The sequence below is a fragment of the Mauremys reevesii genome, linkage group 5 (assembly GCF_016161935.1).
Source record: "Mauremys reevesii isolate NIE-2019 linkage group 5, ASM1616193v1, whole genome shotgun sequence".
In the NCBI taxonomy this organism is placed as follows: Eukaryota; Metazoa; Chordata; order Testudines; family Geoemydidae; genus Mauremys; species Mauremys reevesii.
Genome location: NC_052627.1, coordinates 32,821,685 through 32,848,774, shown reverse-complemented (window position 1 = coordinate 32,848,774; position 27,090 = coordinate 32,821,685). Strand labels below are relative to the sequence as shown.

The 27,090-nt window shown below is 39.9% G+C and overlaps 1 protein-coding gene across 4 annotated transcripts in view; it reads left to right on the top strand.

Annotated features, from left to right (window-relative positions):
* The window catches only part of TET2 (tet methylcytosine dioxygenase 2), a 90,384-nt gene that overhangs the window by 5,005 nt on the left and 58,289 nt on the right, over nucleotides 1-27,090 (top strand). The window contains exon 2 of one of the 4 annotated variants that reach the window (XM_039540994.1): nucleotides 3,712-3,784. The exons of the other annotated variants lie outside the window; for them this stretch is intronic. The gene's annotated coding sequence lies outside the window, so the exon portion shown is untranslated. The remainder of the gene's footprint in view (nucleotides 1-3,711; nucleotides 3,785-27,090) is intronic. 4 annotated transcript variants of the gene reach the window in all.

The following is a 27,090-nucleotide window of genomic DNA, read 5'->3' as shown; positions in this document are numbered from 1 at the left end:
CAGTCATAATGAAGAATTTTAAACTTTAAACCCTTAAAATGCACTTACATATGATGCTTTACAGCTCCCTTTAATATACAGTTCTTTAACACAGACTTGGGTGTTCTGAGGCAACATCTAGATTTGTTCCTTTCAAAGTCTGGCACAGACTTCTTTCCATGCATTTTCCAAAAACTTATCAATCCAAGCAGACTTCAGGGCCTTTTTAAAAAATGTTCTGAGGGGATGTGAATTCTGAGTTAAAAATTCAGATGCTATGCTGTAGCAGTGTGTGGAATGGCCACCATGACGAGGCCTTCTGTAATGTGATAGTTTTTATTCATGCAAGTCACAGCAAAGTCCAGACACAAGTAATGGTTTGCAGGATTGGACCTTCAGCGCTTGATCTTAAATATAAAGAAAAATCATTTCATTTCCATTGCCCCATGTGCAACGTAACAGGCCTGTCATATGCTCAGGTTTAGCTGGAAATTAAAATTAAGCACCTTAAATGGTATTTCAACATTTTCAGAAGTGTATTAGTGTGTGCTTTAAGAGGGCACCTCCATGTACGGATACTGTAGAAATGTGATGCATGGAAGGTGTACTTATTTCGTAGACCTTGTTGAAGAGCAAAGAGATGAGTAAAATTTCCATAATGAGATATAAATTAATGCATTCCCAGTTCTCCACTGCAGTGTCTTACACCTCCACTTAGTAAAAATCCAGAAAGATTTTCCAGTATCAAAAGCATAAATTTGCATATTAGGGCACTTCGGTTTTGGGTGGGTGCCTCAGAGGTGCCTAGCTAAAGAGTGAGCTATGGAGGCTGAGTTTACAAAAAAGTCTACTGTGCATGGGAAGAGTATTCTGTGCTCTTTTTGTGTGAGGTAAAAAAAGAAGTGAGGCGGTTAGTACATAAGATAACTTTACAAAGTGGACTTAATAAGGAGCTCAACAAGACAGTTTTCCACACATACAGGTCAGCCATCTTAAAGTTTTTCAAACTACTAAGTTGATGTAATCTAATTGTAAGAAAAAGTATCTTTCTTGTACAATACCACTACTAAGCTTGCATCATTTTAGAAACCAGCGTGAGACCTTGAAAACTTGTGCTTCACCAGAGAAACATCCTAGAGGACTCCTCAAGTTTAAACATGAATTTTTCATTGGCATGTAAGAAAAGGATAATTACCTCAACATTGCCTATGTATTCTTTACTGTGCACATGAAACACATTATACTTACTATTACATTTTGGTTCTTAAGATTAAAATGACTTGTCTCCTTATAATGCTTAAACACTCAAGAGTTCTGTCTGTCTTCCAAATGTTTTGGCATGAGACGCTATAAGTAGAATAACGGATACTGATTTGGCTTCAATATAACAACACTGATGCCATGGTATACCAGGTGGGTACATGTTTAAGGTCAGGATGATGACTCTCCATGTGGTTGTGTGCACGTGGTTTTAGTGTTTACAAACGATATCCCAGAATTCCTAGTAACTGCCCTGGCATAGTTAGTGAGTGCAGACCAGAGGGAACGTCCTTGCTTCTCACAGGGAAATTATTGTGAATTTTGGGATCTGTGGGGGCAGAAGGGGGATGCAATAGGTTGGTTTTGGCTGAACTTTCTGCATTTTTGTTACGTTAGCGACTTTGTCAAATAATGCTTTTTTCCCCCCTTGTCCTGATTGCATTCATGCTCTGCAAGCACACTTGCTTGGGGTTGACTGATATTTAGATTCAGGAGGGATTAAATAAATGTTGTAAAGGTGTTTGATATGAGGCTACTTTTTTCCCCTCTTCTTTGAAGATTCCATCACCAAAAGCTTTCACCACAAGCTGCTTTTAACAATACAAGGATCCCACAGTAACTTATATTTTCTTCCTTAATTTGGAATTACTCATTGCTTCTGAATACCGTAACAATCTCATCTTTAGCAAACAAAAATGAAATCCTCAATCATACCAACTTTATAAATAAAATCAAATTTTTTGGAAGGAGTTATTACTTAATGAGACATGTTGACACACACAGAGGCGTTATTGTTGCGAAAGCGAATACCACTGTAAGGCAAGTTTCAGTTCTCAAAGCATAAGAAGCTCTGTAGACATCTCCCTATTTGCTCAACAAAAGAACAATGCCTTCAATCTGTTTCAAAGGAGGTGGTAATCATATTGTTGATTTGCCAGGCTGGTTACCGGAAGAGCAGATGAAAATAAATCTGTTGGAAGCACCCCAACTGACAATTTAGTTCATACTTCATTGTGAATTTGACAAAAAGTTGCCAAACAGGTTATGGTATAAGGAAGAGTAGAGAGGCATTTTGGCTATACCATGCATATTGTTAGACCTTTAGGAACCTCAGCCAAAAAGTATTATTCATCCTGAAAATATTAACACCAGCTTAAAGCAGAGTTTTAGTCTTTGCTGTCTGATAAAATTCTAAAGCCTTTACAACCACTTTCCACAGGCAAGTACTCGGGGAACGGCAATGCATATCACATGCTTTGGGAAATGAATCCAGGGTACGTGGTGGTTTTCTTGTGGACAGGAAAGCAATTGATGCTTGAACCTCAGCAGAATCCTTCTGCATATTTAGATTTCATCCAGCTGTGTCTGGGTATTGCTGTCATAAAACAGACTATGTATAATAATCCATGTGCCGTGTTATATGCATTTCTGCTGCTATTTAGTGACATGTCCTCATTTGTTTCATGTTGCTTCCATCTTGCATTAATTTAATTACAGTGGTTGTGCTTTACCATTACATACTGATGGGTTCTTTTTGATCTATCACTTTATTTCCTTGGTGCAGTTGTCTGTATAGCATCCAACTTCTGGTTCTATTTCATTCAGACTCTTCACAATGAGTGAAGAGGGGCTTGTTTTGTTTTCTTTTTGGAGTTTTTCTTGAGCCAAGATTAGTTTCGCAGCAGCTGAGTAGAAAAGTAAGGAAGACAGGAGTAAAGGTTATGGAGGAGAGCAGATGTTTAAAAATGGCTCTTCTGATCTTGCATTGCCTTTTTATTCCTCCTCTTGGGCCACTAGTGCAGAGGGAAGCCAAAAAGAGTACACCATGTTAATACTGGGCCTGATCTTGATATTAGAGGGCATTGCCCTTGACTTTAATGCCTAACCCAGTTCCATTATTACTGGTGTTCTTTCTCTAGTTAGTACTAGAGGTAGCAACTACTCCTGGATCACACCCCTTTTTCTTGCGCCTGCTACTTTTTTTTTTAATCTTTGTTTAATCTGTGTGTTCTTTCAGTACCCTTTCATTTTTGTTTGAAGTCTCATACTTTGAAGTTATACCATATTTATACTTGCCAGAGCACACACAGCTCTTTCAGCTGTTATGTAAGCAAAAAGAAAAGAATGAGTGCATATTTCTTCTTGTGTAAAAATTGCTTTACTTCCCTTTGTGTGGCAATGACTACTGTGAGGAAAATGTTCTGTTATTGCACTAAAACCAGAAGTTGCTCTCCTCCCCGCCACCCCCCAAAAAAGAGTCACAGCATCATGACAACCTGTAAGTTTTAAAATACATGCAGAATTTAGAGCAAATGCACTTCCACTCTTGAAAGGCAACCGGCAAAAGATTAAAATAAATTGGACTTTGCCTCTCCCTTGGTCCTTATTAGTATATTAAAGAAGGCCTGAAAAATGTTTCTTTAAATTAACTAAGTTTTTGTTTTGTTTTTCTTGCTATTTTTAAAAATTCAGATCTTGTCTGTCAAGAAAGCTAACGGAGTTATTGAAATGACAACATCACGAAAGTCAAGAAAGTGAAAGCTGAGTAAGTGAGAGGGAAAGGGGTTATAAATTAGGCCCTTTTTTAACACCTATTTAACTTGTATGACTAAGACATTTTGGGGAAAGGAAGTCTTTGTTAAATGTTCAACACTCTGCCCATTAAGTTGATGTGTGCGAGCACAGACTGCATTTCCTCTGAGGGTATGGCTACACTTAGAGCTGTACAGCGCTGCTGCGGGAGCGCTCCCGCGGCAGCGCTTTGAAGTACAAGTGTGGTCGCGGCGCCAGCACTAGGGGAGAGCTCTCCCAGCGCTGCAGGTACTCCACCTCCTCGTGGGGATTAGCTTACAGCGCTGGGACCCGCGGTCCCAGCACTGGGGCAGTGTTTACACTGGCGCTTTACAACGCTGTAACTTGCGTTTTTCACACCCCTGAGCGAGAAAGTTGCAGCGCTGTAAAGCACCAGTGTAGCCAAGCCCTGAGACATCCAGGAGGTCAGCCACCAAAAATAGGAAAGATCAGACTTTAGGAATATCAATGAGAGTGGACAAAATAAAACCCTTTACAGGCCACCATACATCCTGAAAAGGTAAAAAGGTAAAAAGTTGTGCCCTTTTTATTTGTATATCACCTTGGTCATAGGAAGGAAGATTATGGAGAGGGGAAGGGAATGAGGAAGAAGAGCAAATCATCAACAGCACCTAATGATGTCCATATAATGGGAAGGGACAGCTTCAACTTAACCGTACTTCTTTCTGAATCTTTTCTGCCTACAATTGCTACGAGTCACATCTGAGAACTGTAACTGACAGAGATTAGAGGAAAAAGTGTATTTTTGTATTTGACAGCATTCTGTGGCAGTTCTGCTGTCTCCTGCGTATAGTCCGGCTGTGATCCTGCAAATTACTCTGTGCTAGCAAACCATGCTGCTTACACAGAACCCCATTGGCTTCAGAGGGGCTCCACAGGGACAAACGGGCCTGTGCGCATAGAGCAGCTTGGAGAATTGAGGCATTATTTAGTCAGCTTCTTATATTCTTCAGCAATGGGGGCAGGGTGGGAGAAAAAATGTTACTTTGTTTTTGGTTAAAAAAGGGAGGAAATGTAGCTGTTAAACCATGAAAATGGGCAGAAGGACTCAGGGGCAGATGTAGTAGCTGAAACTACTTGTAATACTTTTTAAAATTTTGACTAGATTTCAAGTTAATGATTTCCCTTTAAAAATAAACCCTGTAGCTAACGGAGATTGTGAAGAAACTTTCCCTGTGCACAGGTGGGTCTATAACTACCTGCTGCAATTGTTTTTCAGATTTTTTTTTTAAATCTTCCTCTGGAGCATCTGGTATGGAATACTAAAGGGTCAGACACCAGATATTGGAGTAGATGGATCACTGGTCTAATTTGGTAGTGGCAGTCCTGATGTTCTTAAATATAAGCAGAATGGATAGTGAATGACTATTTATCATTTGTATTCTAGTAGCACCTTGGACTCCAATCAAGGACCAAGGGTCCTTATGCCCAGAGCCTTACCAGCATAAAATAGGGCAATCCCTATCCCACTTAATGCAGCAAAGTAGATTGTCAAAAAGTAAGAAGGTGCAGTAGTAGTAGCTTGCTTTCAGAACTCAACAACAGAAGCACTGCTACAGAGGGAGACTTAGACAATCCCTTTCTTGAATAATTTTCAAAACAAAGTAAAATTACTTGCTGTTTGTAATGCAGGAGGCCTAGAAATCCCAACCAACATCACAAAAGAAAGTTTCTGCCTTAAAATGCTAACATTATGAATTGACAAGACAGACAAAAAGCGGGAGGAAGGGATACAATTTATAGGCAGTGGTTGGGACTCAAGATACAGATATGTTAAGGTGCTGATGCAAAGCGGCACTGAAGCCAGTGAGAGTCTTTCCATTCGCTTCAGTAATCTTTGGATCAAACTCTCAATGGCTTACCCAAGTACACACAGGAAGTTTGTGGCAGAGATGGAACAGAACCCTGAGTCCCAGTGCCTTAACCCTCTTTCCTGTCCAAGCAGACTTTAGCAGATAACTGGCTGCTCTTACTGAGATAACAGAAGTAGCAATGTTAGGAAATGGAAACTAGAAGCAGAAACAAATGGCTTTTCACTTATTTCCAAGGCAAATTTTTATTAGTGTTTTCTGTCCATGAACGAGTACAACCTCCTTTGGTGAACAAGTGCTGTGGTTTTAAGCTGGCCCCACTCAAACAAAATGACGCAAGTTGTATTTAAATATCGTTTTTCATTTGGTGGAAAGGATCGCTGATGAATATTACTTGGATAGCAAAATAGCTAAAACAACCCCTTCAGGTGAAATGGGGATAATGGATGGGGGGAGGGAGAGGAAAGGAAACTATCACAATTTCACTGCCAACACCAGTTCTTCTGCACACCTCTAACAAAAAAACGCTTTCACAATGAGCTAATTAGAGTTTAAAATAGCATGTTGTCAGCTAATTGCAGTGTATGGGAGCGGGGTGTATAGTATCAGCTCAATGAGCAAGGTACTCCGATCATTCCCATTAACCTTTAATGCCCTAAATCCTCCCATCAAGATGAGATCTCCCACAGTCTGCAAACTGTTCCCATGAATTTCCTCAAAGCTACCATGTGAATGGCATTATGACTTGGCTTATCACTTTTAAGGCCAAGTGGAGCTCATGAACCCTCGCACAAATGTCATACGTAGCAGTTGAGCTCATCAAAAGAGCAAGTTCCATTTGTTGTCAAAAATGTTCCCTGTTGCAAGAGGTAGCGTACACAGATCTGGTTAGGAGTGAGAGGAGGGTTCTGTAACATAATCCTAAAAGCACTAATGGCCTTTAAATGTCATCTGTTATTTCTGAAACCTGAATCAAACAGGGTAAATTTTTCTCTCTCTCTTCATTCCACTGATGGTTTCACGTTGATACTTGGCTCTTTCTTTAGTTTTTATTTGAGAATGTCCCTGCTCTGTGAAATCTTGGTTAATCAAATCTGTAAACTTCAGTTTGCAGTGCATTTACACGAGGCTGTACCAGGAATGATGGAATATTATAATTAATCTTGAAATGTATTCTAAAGCAAAATAAAAATGGATCTTGTTTCTTCAGGATTTAAACAGTTTTCATATAGAGACTGAGTTTCATACAGCTAGTGCTAGAAATGCTGTCCAAGGCTATGGTCACCAGAGTATAAGGAATTTTTTTTTGGGGGGGGGGGTCATATTTAGGAATCCAGTTCTGCTGTCAAAACCTTTGGAAAGGGATTGAGAGAAACACACTTAGACTTTACTCTCCCTTGCTTCCACACCGTTTCTTCTCATTAAGAGTTTTCAGATCCAGTGAGACTTGAGTCACCACGTGGGTTGCGCGCACATGGCTGCACTGTTTACAAACATGGTCCCAGAATTCCCAGGGCTGTTATGTAACAGTCAGGAGAGTGCAATATTTCAAGCATCAGCTGTGCTCACTGAGATTCCCAAAATCCATATTTCCAGTCCAGGTTTCCAATTACGGATAGCCACCATTGCAAATTACAGGGCTGACTGGTCAGGGTATTTCATGAACAAATTCTGTTCTAATCTCCCTTGTGTTACGATTAAGCGATATTCAGCACTAGAGCTTAGAATGAGGTCGTCTGTGGTGAACTAAAAATAGAAGCTTTCTTGCTTGACAGAGAACTGGAGCTGGACAGCGGTAGTTGAACTTGCGTATGATAGCGAGTAAAATTATTTTCTGCTTGCCACAAAGGCTACTAGGAATTCCAGTAACATTTTACTATTTGGCAAGATTTCAAAAACATTCTAAAACCAATGGATACTTTTTCTCATTTCCATTTAATTAGCAAACTGGGGAGCGTTTTCTATTCAGGCTGAAGTGATGAGCCTCAGCAAAATGTAAATAGTTTGAAGCCGCTAATATTTGATGCTAACATTTGGCGCCACAATCCCATTATTGTTAGGAGAGAAATGCCATCATCTTGGTTTATTTTAGCAGGCCATTGGAATATAGCACACAAGAGGTTTAAATAGCTGTGTGTCACTGGATTAAATTGCCTCCTGTAGCCTAGGCAGAAAAGACAAAGCACTCTTATTCCCAGTCACTCAGCTAAAATTGTATTGACTTTTTGCAGCTCTCCTTAGAAGTTCACGGTTCAAGGACTCATTTATCTACTGTACCTTGCATTAAGATAACAAGATATAACTACTCAGGAAAAAAAATTCACTTTGTACTTTTTCCCCCCCCCCCCTTGTTTTGGTTTGGGGCGTGATTTATTTATTTTTCTTCCTTCCCCTCACACCCACAGAAGCTTAAATGTCCTGGGAAGTGCAAACTCAGCAGGGATTGGTAACAGTTTAACTCTTTGTCCTATTCTCAGTTCTCATAGCAAAGGTCAACAGCAAATGAGATTCACAGCTGCACTTGAAACAGAATCACTATAGATGGGCAGGGACACTGCTTATTTTTCCCCCCCTTTTTCTGTGGTATTTATTGGAACACATCGAGCACATGGTTAGGGCCCAAAAAACTTTCTTTGGGTGGCTGTAATTTCTAATCTTGTGTTAAGAGGAAATGAAAGACTTGTGACTTTTATTTGTACTGGTCATATCTATAGCTTCTTGCAACTTCTGCTGATAAACAGAAATAATTTAGAGGCTACTTCCTCAAACGCCTGAACTGTGGTCTTAATTTCAACAGCACAGAGCCAGCAATATACTACAGACTTGGTATCTGTGTTATGTGTGTCCAAAGTTGATTTGCAAAAAGAACAGGAGTACTTGTGGCACTGGAAACTCTGGTTACGCACCCTTTAAAAATCATGAATGTTGGGGATTTGGGGTAGTGTGTGTGTGTGGGGGGGGGGTATTTTGTTTTTTCAAAGGGCTGTATTACAGGGACCCGCAAGCTCAAAGTTTCATTGTCTTTCTGGGAGCAGAAATAAGTATTTCTTAAGTTTTCAAGGAAAATAATGAAATATTCAGCACTGTTAATTTGTTTACATCTGAGGAGGGGCCTGTCTTGACACAAACAAATGTAACATACATTCACGTGTGCTGTATGCAAGCAAAAAAATCACTTTCCCCTTCAAATAACCTCCTGCTCTGCTTCACGCGGCTGCAATGGGAGTACACTGAAGAGAGAGTTAAAGAGAGTTAGTTGGCTTAGTTACATTAGTATTGGCGCCAGGGTTTACCTCTCAAGTAGGAGTTCCAGGTCATTCTGATGCCTCGCCACGTGGCCGCGCGCACATGGTTACAGTGTTTACAAACATGATCCCAGAATTCGTAAGCTCTGTTATGAAACAGCCAGCAAGTGCCATATCTCGCAAGCTATGGTGACCTGCATTGTGAGTGCTGGAGAGAATATTGAGACGCTTGTACAAAACACAAACTGGAGAACACATTGGGCATTCAAGCAGATAATTTTACTTCTGAGTTTTTTGGAAATATCACTGCCATCAGAAGATAATTTTCCACTGTAGATTTAAAATAGCAGGTATTAACTAGTACCAGTGAGTAAGTGTTTTAGCAATGCAGGGACAAAAGTGACTGTGTTCTTAAGCATCGTAATTTTGTTTCTTAACCAAACTAACTCAGAAAATATTTAAAAAAGACAAAGCAATGTAAAGCTACTGTCACACACTGCATAAAAAAAATGAACACTGTGTGATCTTGTGACCCCAGTCTCGCAGTTCCTTTTTATTCCTTATTAAAACATTTCCTCAGACATTTTGTGCATGTTCTGTAGAAAACTTCCTGCTTTAAAATTCAATTGTGGAAAGATGAAAACTCTCAGTATTCTAAAGGAACGTACGTGGGTGTGCAGAATAGGAATACTGCGTAAGGACTCAATTGTAAGTTCACCAAGAAGCTTGGGGAAAGGGTGCTGCCTAGTCACGTTGCCCCAGGAACAAACTAAGAATCAGAATTAATTTCCTGCATTCTCCATATTCTGTTGCAGTGAAAGTTCACTGATATTTGGGTACATTAAATATGCCAAAGTTAACTTTAAAAAACTGTTTAAGTTCCATTAAGGCAGTAGTCTTGCTAGAAATTAGCAGTTCACTAGAAACTGCAAGCAAACCATCAGAAAATTAACTTTTGACACAGATTCCACTGATGGGTTGGAGGATCTAGAAAATACATCATTTAGGAGAAGATGCTATTTTGTATCTTGAAAAAAGAAACATAAATGTGACAGGTTGCCCGAGATGGACAGGCCTTTCCTGAAAATGCTACTAAATTAACTGAAAACAATCCATGCCCTTTAATAAACCACTTCCTGATTTCAGTTTTGGAATTAAACTATTTGTAAAAACCAATTATTTGATGAAGGACTTTCTTTCCCCCAAAGTAGTAAAGATTTCTAGTTTCCTCTTCTGCTTAGTCATAAAAAAAATATCAAATCTAGAATCAGATACAACTGGCTCACACCTTTTTGCATGCTTCCTACACTACATGACTCAAGTTAATGTCATTATGGTATTTAATAATAATTCTCCTTCTCCATTTTGAATTTACATAGTCCAGAGTGGTTGGGTGTTACTATCATCTAGAATAACAAACTGCATAATTATTGTAGGGTTTGCTTAGCCATAAATAATTCTACAAGTGTAGATTAATATGTACATATTTTAAAAATAAATTGAGGATCTAGTAAGAAGTTAACTAAATCCGTATATTTTAAGAGTTATATGTTATGCTCTCTATATATTTGATTAACCCTTTATTATCTTTAAAAGGACATTAGTACTTACAAAAGGTGCCGGACTGAAAGCCCTAGAGAATTAATTCCTCAAGAAAGATTCAGTACAATCTTCCCCACACCACCCTGCCAATATACCTCCAAACAGGGGCGGCTCCAGGCACCAGCACGCCAAGCACGTGCCTGGGGCGGCAAGCCACGGGGGGCGCTCTGCCAGTCGCCGCGAGGGCGGCAGGCAGGTTGCCTTCGGTGGCATGCCTGCGGAGGGTCTGCTGGTCCCGCGGCTTCAGCGGACCTCCCACAGGCGTGCCGCCGAATCCGCGGGACCGGGGACCTCCCGCAGGCAAGCCGCTGAAGGCAGCCTGCCTGCTGTGCTTGGGGCAGCAAAATACCTCAAGCTGCCCCTGCCTCCAAATTACTACTGGAGGAACCATTTATAAGTATGAGAGTAGTTCATTTTCCGTATGTTTTTCCCATTCATTTTCAATCCCTCACTTCCATGCGTGTTCAATCCTTGGCACCTCTGCTGTGTCTACCAACATCTGTATCAACTATGGTAATTTTTTATGTAGACATATGCCAGTTCTGAACTAACCACTAATTCATTTCATATGGGCTACCAAATAGTTATCAGATAACTACAGTGGGAGAAGAAATGCTCTGTATCCTAGGCCCTGACTTGACCCTGGATGCACCCAGCCTCTTCATTTGGCTAATTTTAAATTGTATTCAGCATGTGAGAACAAAGGCATTTTCATTGGTTATTGATAGGGCCCTTCCAAATTCACGGTCCATTTTGGTCAATTTCATGGCCATAGGATTTTTCAAATTGTAAATTTCATGGTTTCAGATATTTAAATCTGAACTTTCATAGTTCTGTAACCATGGGGGTCCCAACCCAAAAGGAGGTTCTCGGGTGAGAGGGGTCGCAAGGCTATTGTAGGGGGGGACATGATATTGCCACCATTAGTTCTGCACTGCTGCTGGTGGCGGCACTGCCTTTAGAGCAGGGCTCCCAACCAGCAGCTGCGGAGCTATCTGCAGCCGGGGGAGGTCCTCAAAGATGGGTCAGATCCAGCTCAAGAGCAGAACATCCTTTCCCTCCCCATCCCAGCTGGGACGAGCATCTGGAGACAGGCACACGGTAAGAGTCCCCAGCCCTGCCCCTCCCCTACACTAGCCAGATTTCACAGGTAAGACCAGGTTTCACAAGGGAGATCAGAATTCATGGTCCATAATACGTTTTTCACAGCTGTGAATTTGGTAGGGCCCTAGTTATTGATGGCTTCTTACTGAAGGATGTTGTAAGTGTTCTTTACACTGTATATAGGAGACCTAGAAATTAGTTGCTCTTTTAAAAAACAGCACTATTGAAAGTGGATAACTCCTGTCTACCCATTTAAAGAATTCCTCACGGTCACTCTGCATGTATCATTTGCACAGCACTTAGACGTTATTGTGACTCTCTAGCTATAGACAAATAGGATGGAAGGCAAAGTAGGGTGCTGGTATTAAAAACCTCTCAAATATAACAGTAGGTTTTTACTGTGCACATTCTGCACTAGAATTCTCATCAGTAATACTGGAACATTTTTTCCAGAAAAGCTGAACGCATTCTGAAAATGCTCAGAAACCAAAAGTCTTGTTTATATGAAACAAAAAGTTGCCTTTTACTCATTATTAGTGTTAATGACGCCCACAGGATTTTGTTTGCAGTGGAAGTTCACACTTAACTTATAAGATCCACATAGGTAGAGGTGAAGTGAACATGCAGACTGTAATTAACATATCTGTAGTGCATATTTAACTTAGTGTTTTTTTAAAAAAACTATTCTGATGACACCAGAAACTGATCTGGTGACATTTTTCTCATAGTAATTTTCATTGTAAAAGAATATCTTTAAGTTGCTCCATAAAGCAGATGTAATAAAAGAGCTGTTAATTTTCATAAGCAGTAACTTCTTTGCACTGGAGGTGGGAGAGGTGGGAGAGAGAGTGGTGTGAGGATTAGCTTTGAGTGGTAAAAAGTAAGTACTGATATTGTGTCAGTTTAGATGAATATCTCAAAATGCAGACTCTGTCATGGGTCTGTCATCTAGATAAAAAGGGTAAAGGAAATCCTGTCTAACAAGTTTAGCAAAAGCCACACCTAAAGTCCAATTATGGCCTCAGATACATGGGCACACTTCCTACTGAAGTGAATGAGTTGCACCCAGGTATCTGAGAGCCGAATTGGAACCCTCCTCTAATTTCTGTTACATGTAGAAAATCTGCTGGTTGATAGTCACATGACTTGGAGAAAGCATTTCTTGACACAATAAATAATTACATCTAGGAACAGTTGATTTTTGGAGCATGCCAGTGGGGGGACACTGATATCATAACCTCCCAGAAGATCATGTCAAAATCCCACAGAGAGGTGAAGCAGACTGACTTATCTATCTTTTGGACCATCAACTGAATTCTACCCTTGAGGGACAGGAGTTATGGCCTTGTGGATGTGGTATGAGGTATGTCCACTAAAACCTGTGGAGCTTAGTGATTCACAAAAAGAAGCTGCTCCTCCATGGATCTGGTGGAGAGCATCTACTTAATCCATGTTGCTCTTGGGTCTCCTTTACCCATTGTTCTCTCAACAGAATATGGTTCCCTACCGCTTGTACAACCTATTTCCTCTTTCAGTGGGCAGAACAAAGGAGAAATTATGCAATGAGCCTGACGGAGAGCTAATTAAAATATACGGAAAAAAGACTTCTATAGATGGCAGACAGCTGTAGATCAGACCCTGTGGTCTGGGCAACACTACATTTTGATGTTTTTTTCTTGTAGTAGTTTGACTGTTATTGAAGAGAAGGATGCCACAATCCTGCAAATCCCGTAAGAATCGATACAAAAGCATACCAGCAAACCCAACCTGAACATTGCCCATGTATTTGCATGAAGATTTGACCATGGGAAAACAGGGTTTGATTAAACCGGGATCTTTTTGAACTTCAAGGCTTATGACCTAAGAAACCACAAATGTGATTAGAGCCAAACTTGGAAGAGTTCCCAAGGAAGATGCGAATAGTAAGAATTCCCCATGTATCAGTGCTAGGACCAATAATGAGGAAGATGGTGTGATTACTGAGTGAGGTGGCAAGATCTGCTGATGAGATACAATATTTAGGTTAGAAGTACAAGAAACTCCAGAAGCATCTAAGAAAACATCAAACTGCATGAGAACAGATTAAGTCAATGTTGGCAAGTACAAAGAAGCGTATATTGGATGAAACTTTAAAGCATATGAAACGCTGAGTTCTGAATTTGTTGTAATCTGTTTTTTTTTTCTGAGATTAAAACTAGACTGTAAACTCCTTGGGGAAAGGACCATGTATTTAAGTCTGTATGAGGTTGAGCACACTGTTGGCACTCAGTATATAATAAAAAATAACCTCTCAAGGAAAAAGATCTAGACACTACTTCAGACAGCTAAATGAAACTATCTTGCTCAATTTTTAGCAATGATCAAGCCCCCCCCCCAGATGTGAGGTTGAATTAAGCAGAGGTTAGAGTACAATACTGAAATTATCACTGTATTAATGTACTGACCTGTCTATATGTATCATTGACCTCTACTGGATGGAATTAGAACTGCTTGACACCGCTGATGGCCATATACTACTAAAAGATTTTTCTTTAGCTCAAGTGGCAGAGGCCTGTGCTGCTGGAGTAGGAGGATCTGAATTCTATCCTCCTTGTTACCGTGGAGTTCCAAGCGAGATGGCCATGTACATCATCAGTTTGCATACCGTATACAAGTTTGGGTCACATCATTTCATAAAGGAGAGAGCAGAAATAGAAAAGATCAAGTAAAGGGCAATGAAAGCAACTGGGGGACGGAATGATATAGAAGAACAAGAGTAGATATAGTATGATAGAAGTATATATGGCCAGCCAGGCATTTGCATTTACTCATTCCCATAGTATGGTATGAGAAAAAGAGAGGGCACTTGGTAAAATTAAAAAGGCAATACACTTCAACTGGATAAAAGGAAATGAATACAAACTAGTGCAATCACACAAGGAACTTGCTGTCACAGGATATTACTGAGGTAAGTCATTTAGTAGGTAAGTAGTGATAGTAGTGGACATTTACATGAAATAAGAACAGTCCCTGCCATTACACTAACCAGGATAAAAGTTATAGGGGTGTTCAGTTTTTATGCTTCAGGATGTAAGCTGATCTCTAGAAGTAATCAGAAAGAAAACAATATTACTCACTTGATAGGTACATTACTGTGGGACCATATACCTTTCACTGAAGGATGTGCACTGTAGCAGACCATAACTAAATGAACAATAGTTCTGCTTCAATATGGCACTTAACATATACATGAGAAATGTATCCCTGTATGTCCAAGCCCCCAAAACATTCTCCACTTCAATGTTCAGAAGACTACTACTATGAAATCATGGTACATAAAATTGATGATTACAAAGAAATATATGCAAATGAATCACTCATTAAACTGTATTCTTCATTCATTTGGTGAGTATCTAAAAATTATGCTTAAGCTTTAGAGACATGACCTAGCATGGTCATCTATACTGTTCTTTGGAACAAAGTCTAAAATTGTTTAACTTTTAAAGGCAACAAACAGCTTTTTTTTTTTAAAGAGAAAATTCAAGGAACAGGAAAGCTCTCTCCTCTAGCCCTTTGTTTCTAGTTTTAATATTTAATGAACATGTGATATTGTTTTAAAGCCAGTCCTGATGGTCTTGTGAAGTTAATATTTAAAGCAGATGGCTGCTGTGCTTTAATAAGATGGTTACTATAGAAACACAGCACTATGAAAGCAATACTTTCTGCAGTGCTTGGTCTCCTCACTAAACAACTTAAATGCCCTTGATCTTTGTGAAGTGAGTGCATTCAGGACTAACACAGAAGGGAAAAGAAAGGTAGTATGCCTGTGAAGACTATTTATTTAACCTGGGACCCACTTACACTGAACTGGATAGTTAACATTTTTGTGGCTTACTGAGGAGCTGCTTGAAACTACACCAAATGTGAAAGGAGATAAGCAAAGATAGTTTAAAAAAGAAACTCACAAGAACCTTCATTCTATTAGGAAGTTTTCCTGAAAAATCTACAGGAAACATGGACAACTTTAAATGATCTTATATTAGAGATGGGTTGGAACCTGAATGAATGAATAATCCAGGCACCACAAGCTCTTAGAGTTTTCAGATCCAATGTTTAGATGTGTAGCTATGAAACTGTGGTGCCTGTGCCTTTTATCACACCTTTATATATCTAAAGAACTTTGCCTATCAATGCAGAGTGCAACCACCATATTCTGAGTAGTTGCAGCCTGTTACACGGGAATATACACTGCGCTCTCATGGAGACTTTGGTTTCATTTTTTTCTTGTTTTTCTTCATCTAGAATAAAAGCTAATTCAGACTGAGCGCACCTGATTTCCTCTATGTGTAGAAAAATACCAGCACTCTTGGTGCTTTATTCCATTTTTCATATTAATATGTTGTGCTTACTGGTTTGACTTCCCTTTGGAGAATTAAAAAAATTGTAGCTGAGTTTTTACAGCTGTCTCTCTCCCTCTAAGTATCCCAGTAAATAAAAAATGAGGAGACGTAGTAATGTATTAGTACTGTAATAGAAACAGCAGGTCTTTTTTGGGTGGATAGGGAACTCTCTTGTGCAAAACCACACAGAAAAGTTACATCCTCATCTGGATGTGAGCAAACTTTTCTGGCTGCCTAGCAGATTGAAAAGTTGGGTGTCAGTTGTAGCGCAGGAGATGAAGGTTTTATGAAAGATCGCTCTTTCATAGAGTGATGAGAGGAAGGGAAGAAAGAATCAGAAGTCCATTGTAAGTATTAAAAAAAAGTCCCATATATACTCGATCATAAGCCAGTTCATTTATAAGCTGACATACCCCCCCCCCCCCCATGGTTAAGTAAAAATGACAAATTTTTATGACCCATTCATAAACTGACCCTATAATTCAGGGGTCGGCAAACTTTGGTTCCCAGGTCATCAGGATAAGCCGCTGGCAGGCCAAAATGGTTTGTTTACCTCTAGCGTCTGCAGGCACAGAGGTAAACCTAAGTAAACAAAGTGTCTCCTTGCTCCCTCTGTTGCGGGGAGGGTCTGTGTCCCACCTCTCCCATCTCTATACCCGTTCATAAGCCGACCCCCTTCTCTGATGCTTCCCTTTTTTACTAAAAAAAAAAATTGGCTTATGAATGAGTATAGTACTTTAATTTTAACATCCCAAAAGAAATACATGAATCTGACTTACAAAGTTCCAGCAACAACAATTAAAAGAAATAGACACCCTTTCATAAAATCAAGGCATCTTGCTAAAACTCATGAGCTGAGGTCTAATCTGCAGTAAATCCTGACCTACACTGAATAAAGGTTCCTAGAGGTTCGCAGACCAGCTTTGCAATACTTTTGCTGCATCCCTTGTAGGTTTTAACCAATCGGTCCCCTCCACTCCTACATCACCCATTTGCCCTGTTTGTGTTTATTTTCCCTTTTTCCCCATTAAAAACCCTCTCTTGCTTTACTTTAAAGTCTTCAGGGACTGTCTGTAGTCTGTCTCATACAGTGTTGAGCACATTATCATGAGATACCCGATTAATATAACTCTTTCCCCAACTTCAAATTCACTCATTTAATTAGTTATTTCTGTATGACAATATCTGATTCCTGTTAAACATAAAAAAATTAGGAAGAAGAAAAACGTGTGTGACCCAAAATGCCTCTTCTTTTTGAGCCTGATCTGAATCCAACCTTCCTGCTTTATCATTATCCTCAACTTCTGTCTCCAGAGACAAATCAAAGTGTTTCTTGGCCACACTTATATTCCTTGTTCTAATCACTTTACCTGGTAGCTTTATTTCATACACACTATCATGGAGTCCTGACTCCATTGCCTATTTATACTGTATTTTAGATTAAATATCTTCATGTATCCCTCATCAGTTCAGTAAGATTCTTTCTGTGGTACAGGGAGCAATGCTGCACACAGTTTTCCAGATGATGTGTAACAAGTGCCACATGAAGTAATGGCATCACCTTTCTTGTTTATACATTATTCCTCTGCTAAGACAACCAAATAAATAAATAAGAAGCAAACCAGAGAGTTGTTTATACTTCAGAAATGCAGCTGATATGGAAAAATCATTGAGCACAACAAGGATTTGGAGTTAGTTTCAGTGTGTTCAGTAGAACATGCACATTTTCTGGACTAATTAACTTGTCATGAGACTGACATAGTTTTGTCTCTTCTTCCCTTCACCCCCAATATAACATGTCTGTTTTTGTAACAGGAATATTTTTATCCATGACTGATAGTATGAAGGAACTTTTCCCAGCTGGGCTCAGGGTAGATGTATTATAGGCTATTTTAGGTAATTACATGGCAGCTCTCAAGAAAGAAGGCTTCATACAGGGCAAAGCTCAACAGGAGAAATCAGTCCCTAGTAGTCTATCATAAGGAGTCCTGGGAGACCATGTGGTCCAGTGGATAGTGCACTGGGTTCTATTTCAGACTGTGCCACTGAACTACTGTGATCACAAGCAAGTGGCCACATCTCTGTGCCTCTGGTTCCCCACCTGGCCTCTGTCTGCTTGTCCATTTAGAATTGTAGTCCCTACGCTGAAGAACTTCTCTCTCAATATACATTTGTTCAAGGCCTAGCACAATGAGGCCCTGTCTCAGCTGGTGCTCATTTATGCTAGGCGGTGTGCGACCATGTAGTAAAAAACCAATTCCTGCCCCCAGAGAATTTAAAATAGCTTTTATGGAAAAATACAACAGGTAGATGAATCAAACAGATGGCAGGAGCATGAGATAATGGAAAAAACACAAATTTGGCATATATATGGAGATATACCTATCTCATAGAACTGGAAGGGACCCTGAAAGGTCATCAAGGCCAACCCCCTGCCTTCACTAGCAGGACCAAGTACTGATTTTGCCCCAGATCCCTAAGTGGCCTCCTCAAGGATTGAACTCACAACCCTGAGTTTAGCAGGCCAATGCTCAAACCACTGAGAGCTATCCCTCTCTCCATGGTATGCAATAGTCACATGCTTCCTGTTTGTAATATAAATGGTCATTCTCAATAGCATAAGCAGTAATGTAAATGTACAGTGATGACTGCTGGCAAATACTAACTTTTAATGATTTCACATAGGTAGCTGAGATATCAGTGTTCCTTTCATGGGGCTATATTATGAATGTCTAACCACATATGCTCCCACTGCAGTCAGTGGAACCATGTATGGGATTAACTGATCGCCGATGTGAGCAAGGAACTCACAACACAACCCATAGTTATTATAGGAAATAACTGGAATCTCTGGTACCTGTTCATGATAAGTGAAAACAGCAGTTCAAAAGGCACAAGTGATAGCTGTTGGGAAATATTGATACTTAAATGGCAACCACAATATCTTAAGAACATGGTGACATGAATGCTCTCTTCTGCTAACATTTTCTGGCATCTGACAATTCCGATACATTGATTTCTCTGAACAAATTTCTCAACTTTCAGGAAGTACATTCATGGCTTTAATAAGGCTGGGGGCGTAGGTGGGAATTTACAGTCTATTTAACCTTCTACTTAATCTATGACTATGTGTCCCATATGCACATCTGATTGAAATAAAGTGAAAGCAGAATGAATAGCCTCATTTATTTTCCAGGCTACCATTGAATAACAAGCATGTGAGGTTTTTTGTTTTTATTCTGTGTATGGAAGTTGCAGAGTAAATTTTTAATGGACACAATTCTAGTGTCCAAAATTCTTATCGGTGGATGCACTAGGATAGTAGAAGCAATAACTGTTGTAGGGTCCCTCATCTAACCAGCATTGATTCAACACAAGTAACACACACCACAAAATTAACAAAAATAGCTCTCAACCACCCCAGTCTATGGGAATCTTACATGAGTAAGGACTACATGATTGGTTCCAAAAGTGCCATGATATTGTTACTGGCATTCTATACTCCACCTTTACAATAAGCAATATAAATCCAATACAGTTTTCAAGGCAAGTTGATACTGAGTGACATTCAACCCAGTTCAGAGGACTACCCACAAGGCCTATCCAATACTTAAGTCCCATTAAGCTATGATAGTGATACTTAAGTGCATAATCTTGTGCTGACCATCTGCACAGGGGTATACACCTCTACCCTGCTATAATTTGACCCGATATAACATGGGTTCGCATATAGCGCGGCAGCAGGGCTCCAGCGGCACTTTAAAGAGTCCGGGGCTCCGGCTGCTGCGGGGAGCCCAGGGCTTTTTAAATCATGACTGGAGCCTTGCCACTGCTACCCTGGGGTTGTGGCTGCAAGGCTTGGCCGGCGATTTAAAGGGCCCGGGCTCCCCACAGCGGCTGGACCCCAGAGCTCTTTAAATCACCGCTGCAGCCCTGCTGCCACTACCCCAGGGCTGTGGCAGCAGGGCTCCACTGGCAATTTAAAGGGCCAGTGGCTCCCTGCGACTGGAGCCCCGGACTCTTTAAATCACTGCTGCAGCCCTGCCACCGCTATCCCAATATAACAGCGTTTCACCTATAACGCGGTAGGGATTTTTGGCTCCCCACGTTATATCGGGGTAGAAGTATATTTCATCCTTTGTGCACATTTCTGGTGTAAAAATAGATTTTTTTTAATCTAATTTTTAGAACTGTGAGTAGCCTAATTGAAATTACATAGCAAGGCAGGCAGGATTTAGCCTTGTATTTATTGCTTGAAAAAAGTGTGAATATCAAGTCCTTAAATATGAACTGACATTGGACACACAGTCCTTGATAGGTTTATTAAAGCTGGTAGCCACTACAGGCTGTGAGATTGGGGTCATCTTGCAAATTTAAAAGAATGACTTTTGTGTGGGTTCACAAAGATCTATATTCCAGAAAAGGATTCCCCTGTATGTCAAAAACAAAGGTCTGAAGTGATAGCTGGGAAGTTATGATATAAGGATTGTACCACAACACATTTCTTGACATCTTTGAGGAGCATGAATGCATCTCCTGTGAGCAATGTTCTAAATTACAGGTGTTGTATTTTAATAGAGTGTGTCGACATCTATACATTTCTCAGAAGGGATGAAACTGCATGAAAGGACTCTCTCTCTCTCTCTCTCTCTCTCATTTTTTTTTAATATTAAGAAAAGCAATCCTCTTAAAACACTAAGAAAATATGTGGTGCTTTCTTGGGCCTGACCCAAAGCCCATTGAAATTAATGGGACAACTCACTGACTTCAGCAGGCTTCAGTTAAGTCCTTAGATTCTGATTCAGCAAGCATGTGAATAGTCCCATAGATTTTTTTTTTATTTAGATACTCGTATGCTTATAGTTAAGCATGTGTTTTAGGTACCTTGCTGACTTGAAGCCTTAATAAGTAAAGTGTACACACGGCCTCAGTGAATCAAGGCTTCCGGTAATGCATATTTAAGGAGATAAAAATCCCTTAATGCCAAAACCAGTGTGTTCTCCCAGCCCCCCTTAAATTTTGCCTCTGCTCTTATTCTGGCAATGTGCACTGCCATGCGGTATGTCATGTAGTAATAGTACCATTTATCTGATAGGTCCAAATAGCGAGATGTTTCTGTATGACTCTTGTGAGCCAAAGTTTAAAAGCCTCTTCTCTTCCCCGCCTCGCCCCAATCCACATCCCTTCAGGGAACCAGCAATATGAACAAGAATACTCAACAGTCTCCCAAGAATACAGTTTTTGTTCTGAGTGGAAAGTTGGCTCATGCACATTAATTACATGTTACAAAGAATAACATTCACCTACGTTTAACTTTTGAAAGGGATAGAAAAATAAAATTACCATTTGCAATGTGCTGTTTACCCAAGTGGCAACTGTCAGGATAAACTTTTTAAAGCAAAATTAGAGAAAGTTGCCTGAGTAGGATGCTGGGAGAGTAGTTTCAAGAGGGAGAGGAAGTCTTACTACTAAAGATAAAATTGACTTGCTGCCATGATGTGCAGTATGTGGGGGCGAGGACTATGTTCAGTAGTAGCACATTTTTCCTATATAGTTAGTCATGGACCAAATCCAGTCCTGACTTAAGCAGGCCAAGTTGCTCCTCTTACACTGAGGATGAATTCAGTCCCTTGTGAATGTGTTAACAACCCACTGAATTTTTTAGTCTTCAGAATACATGCTGCTACTTTTTATATTTAAGTAAACTTGAATCATATGTTTTAAAAATGTGCTATAGCTTTTGGCATTGAAGCAATCATCTTGCATCATTTGATGTCAAACAATATATTGATAAGCAAGGCAAATGGCTGAAATAACACTTGATTTTAAGTAAATAAATAAGGTTGTTTATTTTTTTAACATCTTGCCCTTAAATCCGCATTGTCCTAATAGTGTTATCTTTAGGAAAAGATTAGATTGGCCTTTCGCTGTGGTGCTCTAGAGTCATAACTCTTCCACTCATCCTAATTAGACATGATTAGAATGGTCAGTAAATTATTAGCAGGACCGGCTCCAGGCAGGTGCTTGGGGTGGCAACTCCGGAGCAGGGCAGCACTTTCAGGTATTTGGCGGAGGGTCCCTCACTCCTGCTAGGAGCGAAGGACTTCCCGCTGAATTGCCGCAGATCGCAATCACGGCTTTTTTTTTTTTTTTTTTTTTTGGCTGCTTGGGGCAGCAAAACCCCTGGAGCCGGCCCTGATTATTAGCATAAACTTCTAGAAGAGAACAGTGGGGAAAGTAGAAGTAGAAACAGCATGGGGAACTGAAAGATACAGGACCATAATTATTAAGAGCTGTACAAAAAGTAAAACTTGTCTCCCACAGATGTTTTAAATTAAATACCCAAATAAAAGCAGCCTTTAATATGGATTTGGATACCTAGCTTTAGGCAGCCAGGTTTTGCCTGAGTTCTTATAGAAACTGGGTCTCATTCTGGAATTACACCAGTACAAACCTGAGAAGAGAGACTTCACTGGAGTTATTCCTAACCAACACTGGAGTTGGTGACTTCAGGACTCAGGCCCACCATCTTTGCACACTGTACAATGCGGCTTTTTCAAACATGGTGAAACCGAGAACACCAGCTATACCCTGTCCAAAATGTACACCTCAAAGTATACTATAGGCTGAAAGTGAACATAGTCCTACCTTCCTGAGGGTTTTTTGCATGCTCGATAGTAATACTGTTTGTTCAAGATCTCTCTTTTTATTTACATATGTAAAATATGAGTGAATGCTCAAGCTTATGAAAGTAACTAATAGAATTCCTCTCTCTACCTACAATTCTGGTCAATCAGGCAGCTGCCCCGTGAATTTGCTTATGCTTTTGCTGGTCTTGACCTGGAGTTTACCACTCATCCCTAGAAAGGCAGCTTATTCTCACACCCACTCAGTCATGACCATTGCCTGAGCAGAGACGGATGACGGTATCGAACTGCAAAATTACATGTGGTGGTAGTTTGGTGATGGAAACTGAGCTAGGATTACCAAATTCATTTAATTTAGGACTTTAAATTACACTTGATTTTTGGTTCTAGGGTGAAAGGAGAATGCTTTATCCACTAATCCAGCCAGACCTACTCTTGGAGGATATCGGAATTGTGATAAGCCCTTCCTGTTGTATTTGGGGTGGAAGGTGTTAAAATAAGGGCATTTCCTTCTTCAGGAAAAGGGTGCTTGAAACAGAAAGTTATTTTTAGTCTCTGTACACTATAAGAGTTGATATATGCAGCCTCTGACCTGACTGCTGATAACGCATTACCTCATTTGCAGTGCCAGTGGTGATGTGCATGCCTCTGTCCTTGCTTGAACCTGACGTGCAGAGCCACGTACAGTTGTCATGGTATTGTTTAGAGGATTGAACTACAACCAAGGTCATTTTTATTTATGGTAACCCACTAAGAAAATCTGAGCACCAAGTTTTAGCATTAACAACAGTGGGACAGTTACACCATTGTATTCCCAGCGTAACACTTTTGAAAAGCCATGAGTTACTCCAGATTTCAGACAGGTATCACAGAGATCAGATTCTGGTGCAATCGTACAGGAACGCTGGGCCAGATCTTAGCTGGTGTAAATTTATTAATTGATGGAGCTTTCGTGACTTACACCAGCTGAAGATCTGGCTGATTATCTTCATTTCTCACAAAATTACCAGAAACTCCTAGCCAAGGAAAACAGGATGTTCACTGTGAGCAATCTCAGACTTCCTAGGAAGCTAGATATGAATTGGCACCTGTTGACTAGTCTTTTTCTCTGTTATATAGAACTTTAACCATGGCCAGGACAGCTATGCATCCATCCGCATGGTCAGACAAGCAACCATCTTCACAGATGGCACAATTGCCTCTCCATGAATTAGCTAATTATACAGGCACTGTATAAAACTGATTGGCGCTTTTGATGGAAAAGTTCCAGCCAATGCGTCATTTCTGTGACATGCTCCACATCCACTGGCTGAAAGCCCTAGTCAGCTCTTCAACTAGGTTTGTCAGCCAACTGAAAGTGCAGTGACCTTACATTGACACAGATTCAGTCCCACTTGTGATGGAGGAGAATTGTATTTGCTTGTTGATCACTTTGAATAAGAAAGACACATGGCCACTACACAACTGACCTGTTCTATGAAGTCTCCTACACTGTCTTCATTAGGTTTGGAAATCGTATTGCCTTCAGTTATTATAGGCATTTGTATCATGCCCATCATGGTAAAGTATCTGGTCACTCGGCACTTGACTTACAATGAGGCGAGAACGACCACCAAGTACAGGGAGTGAATAATTCACAACTCCCTTAGTGCCACAACTTTAGAAGGGTAGAGACAAGGAGGTCTTTAATATCTTTATGGTCTCCTTTCTTTACTGCAAACTTGGCTTCACCTTTTCCTTGCTCTACTTGCGTCCTACAGAGTGAAAAGAATCACTGCTTTATTTCAAAACCAACCTTCATAAGCTTTTGCCTCTACTGTATCTGTAACCTCTTTTTCTTTTAAATCTAACCTTCCTTGTTTTACATTCTCATTCATCCATTTCGCCCCCTTTCCGGTCCCTTCTTTTGATCTTCCTTTCTTTTTTCTATGCCCAAAGAAGGCCTCACATCTGATTTCTCTAATCTAATTAAGACCTGCATTTATATCTGGAAATGTACAACTCCCTCCCCCTGCTTAATTCATTGCGGTCTGTTTGCTGCTATAGCACTAGGTTTGATTGTGGATTCCTCTCCCCCCACCCCAGTCTTCCACTCTGCATTTTGTGCTCCAGTATCTACCCTGTTTCCCATCATAGCCTTCTTTTTTTTTTTAATCTTCAATTCCTGTCATCAATCTTTGCAACCAACCTTTTTCCCAAAGGTGGTCAAATTAGAGTAATTCTCTTTGTAGATTAACATACTCCCAACTTCCTTTCCCGTTTTGGCTTTGAGAACCTCATGTCTCTCACTTTAAATCTTTTTAAATGTTTCTCTGAAATAACCCATGATCACAATAATAAAATTCATACAAAAACAACTGTGTGTGTGAATGAAACCACATGAGCTCAGGAGATATATTTCTAAAATGCACTACTCTGGATCACTGTATTGCTCTGGTCAGCAATCCTACCATTGTATGACCAAACAATTCTGTTCTTTGGTTTCCACAAAACACTACAGTTGCTAGTGTTAATGCTAGTGTAGACATATCCTTAAAGTTCCTCTCCTTACAACAACAGGAAAACATTCAACGCAAATTACCACCTCTGTCACACAAAGCAACCTGTTGGTTTTCACTCGTTAGATCTGTCAGTCACAAAGGATAAGTTGCCCCTGGCTCAGAAAGGCTTGTTTGTTTGCATGTGTTGTCTTCGCCACCCCCATCTCACTGTACCCAAAGATTAGGGTCCTCCATTGCATTGTTACCATTGTAACATTTGAAGCAGCAGCAGCAGCTATGAAGTTACACTGCCTTTAACAAACCTACTTACAACCTTAATCCCCCTTTGTTTGACAAAGTCAAGAAGTCTCTGGAAGTATCAGCTAGCTTTGCACTTAACTACAACTTTCTCTGTGTTTCTCTCCCCGCCCTCCAAATATTGTTCCCATATTTTGTCTTGTCTGGTCTCCTCTCCTTTTCTAGCGCTTGAGGGGAAAAAAATCACAGTTGTGGCACTGCCTTTTAGATAGTTTTCTACTCTTGGTATGTCTCTTAACCCTTTAATTCCAGTAAAACTAGTGATCTCTGACTTCATCATTCATACCACTACCAAGGGATGTTACTACCATCTTTCTATGACTCACTCTTGTTTTAACTAGAAAACCATTTTTTAAATACATAAATTGTTGGCTGATTATTTAAGTTATCAGTTGCATTCTAAAAAAAAACAAATTATTTATTAATGAAATTATTAGTTATTATAAGTAGCTTCTGTGCATACACAGCATGTTTTTGGTTTTTGGTTTTACATTTTTAGCACTCAGATTACTTGTGCGTGTTCAGTACCCATATTAATTCAGTGCATTGCATTGGCTTTGAGACAGTTGGTGATTGGGTTAGTGATGCAAGAGCGAAAAAGTTCTCTAAGTGATCTTTGATGCAATAGACTTGTGGCAGCTCTGAAGGGAACCATCAAAGTCTACTGGTTTATTGATCCACTGACTCCCTAAATGGTCAGTGATACAAATATGATCAAAAGCATAGAGCCATTATTGTGTAAGAGCTGATTTTTACAATAACCCACTAATTGCAGAATTACCTGATTCAGGGTATAGAGCTGCTACCTTAAAAGAAAAAAATAATAAATCTTGATTAAGTATTTATCCAATAGAAACTGCAAAATAACTGGGAAATTGAGGAAGTCTCAAAACATGCAATTTTCATAGAGTATTGAACCACCATAACAAGCAGTAATATTTCATTCTAAATAATGATAACGTGATTTAAGACTACTCTAGCAAGAAACAAAATCCACCGTGACTGAAAAATCAAGGGCAATATTCTCACTAATAAAACTTTGCACATTGCTAGCTCCATTTATCCTGAAGAATTTTGGAGTGTTTGATACACTTGGTATAAATATAGAAATCTCACACACAATCTGGGGGTTACTTTCTCCTACGACAGAAATGCAGTCACTTCTGAGTTGGAATATGACCATGGTTTTGTGCAGAGTGGAAATGAATAGTAATTCATTATGCTGACCTGACCTTACTGTGGGCCCAGTACTGGCACCAAGGAAAGATAACCACATCTTGAACAAAATATTAGATCCACTTCCTGCAGCACCTGGCTTTTTTTCTCCTAATTAGTCTGACTGTGCTCAGCCTGTGATAGGGTGACCTGGTGTACCAATTTTTATAGGGACAGTCCCGATTTTGGTTTTTTTCCCTTCTTACATAGGTTCCTATTACCCGCCACCCCTATCCTGATTTTTCACATTTACTTTCTGGTCACCCTAGCCTGCAAAAACTGATCTCATAGTTCAAAGTGGTATGGCTGCTGCCGTTTTCTTTTTAACAGTTTGACCTGAGTTTAGAGCTGGTTGACATTTTTCATCTGAAATATTTTTTCACTAGAAAATGCAGATTTGGAATGACTGAAACATTTTGTGAATTCATATCTACTTAGGTTAATTGTTTCGGTTAAAG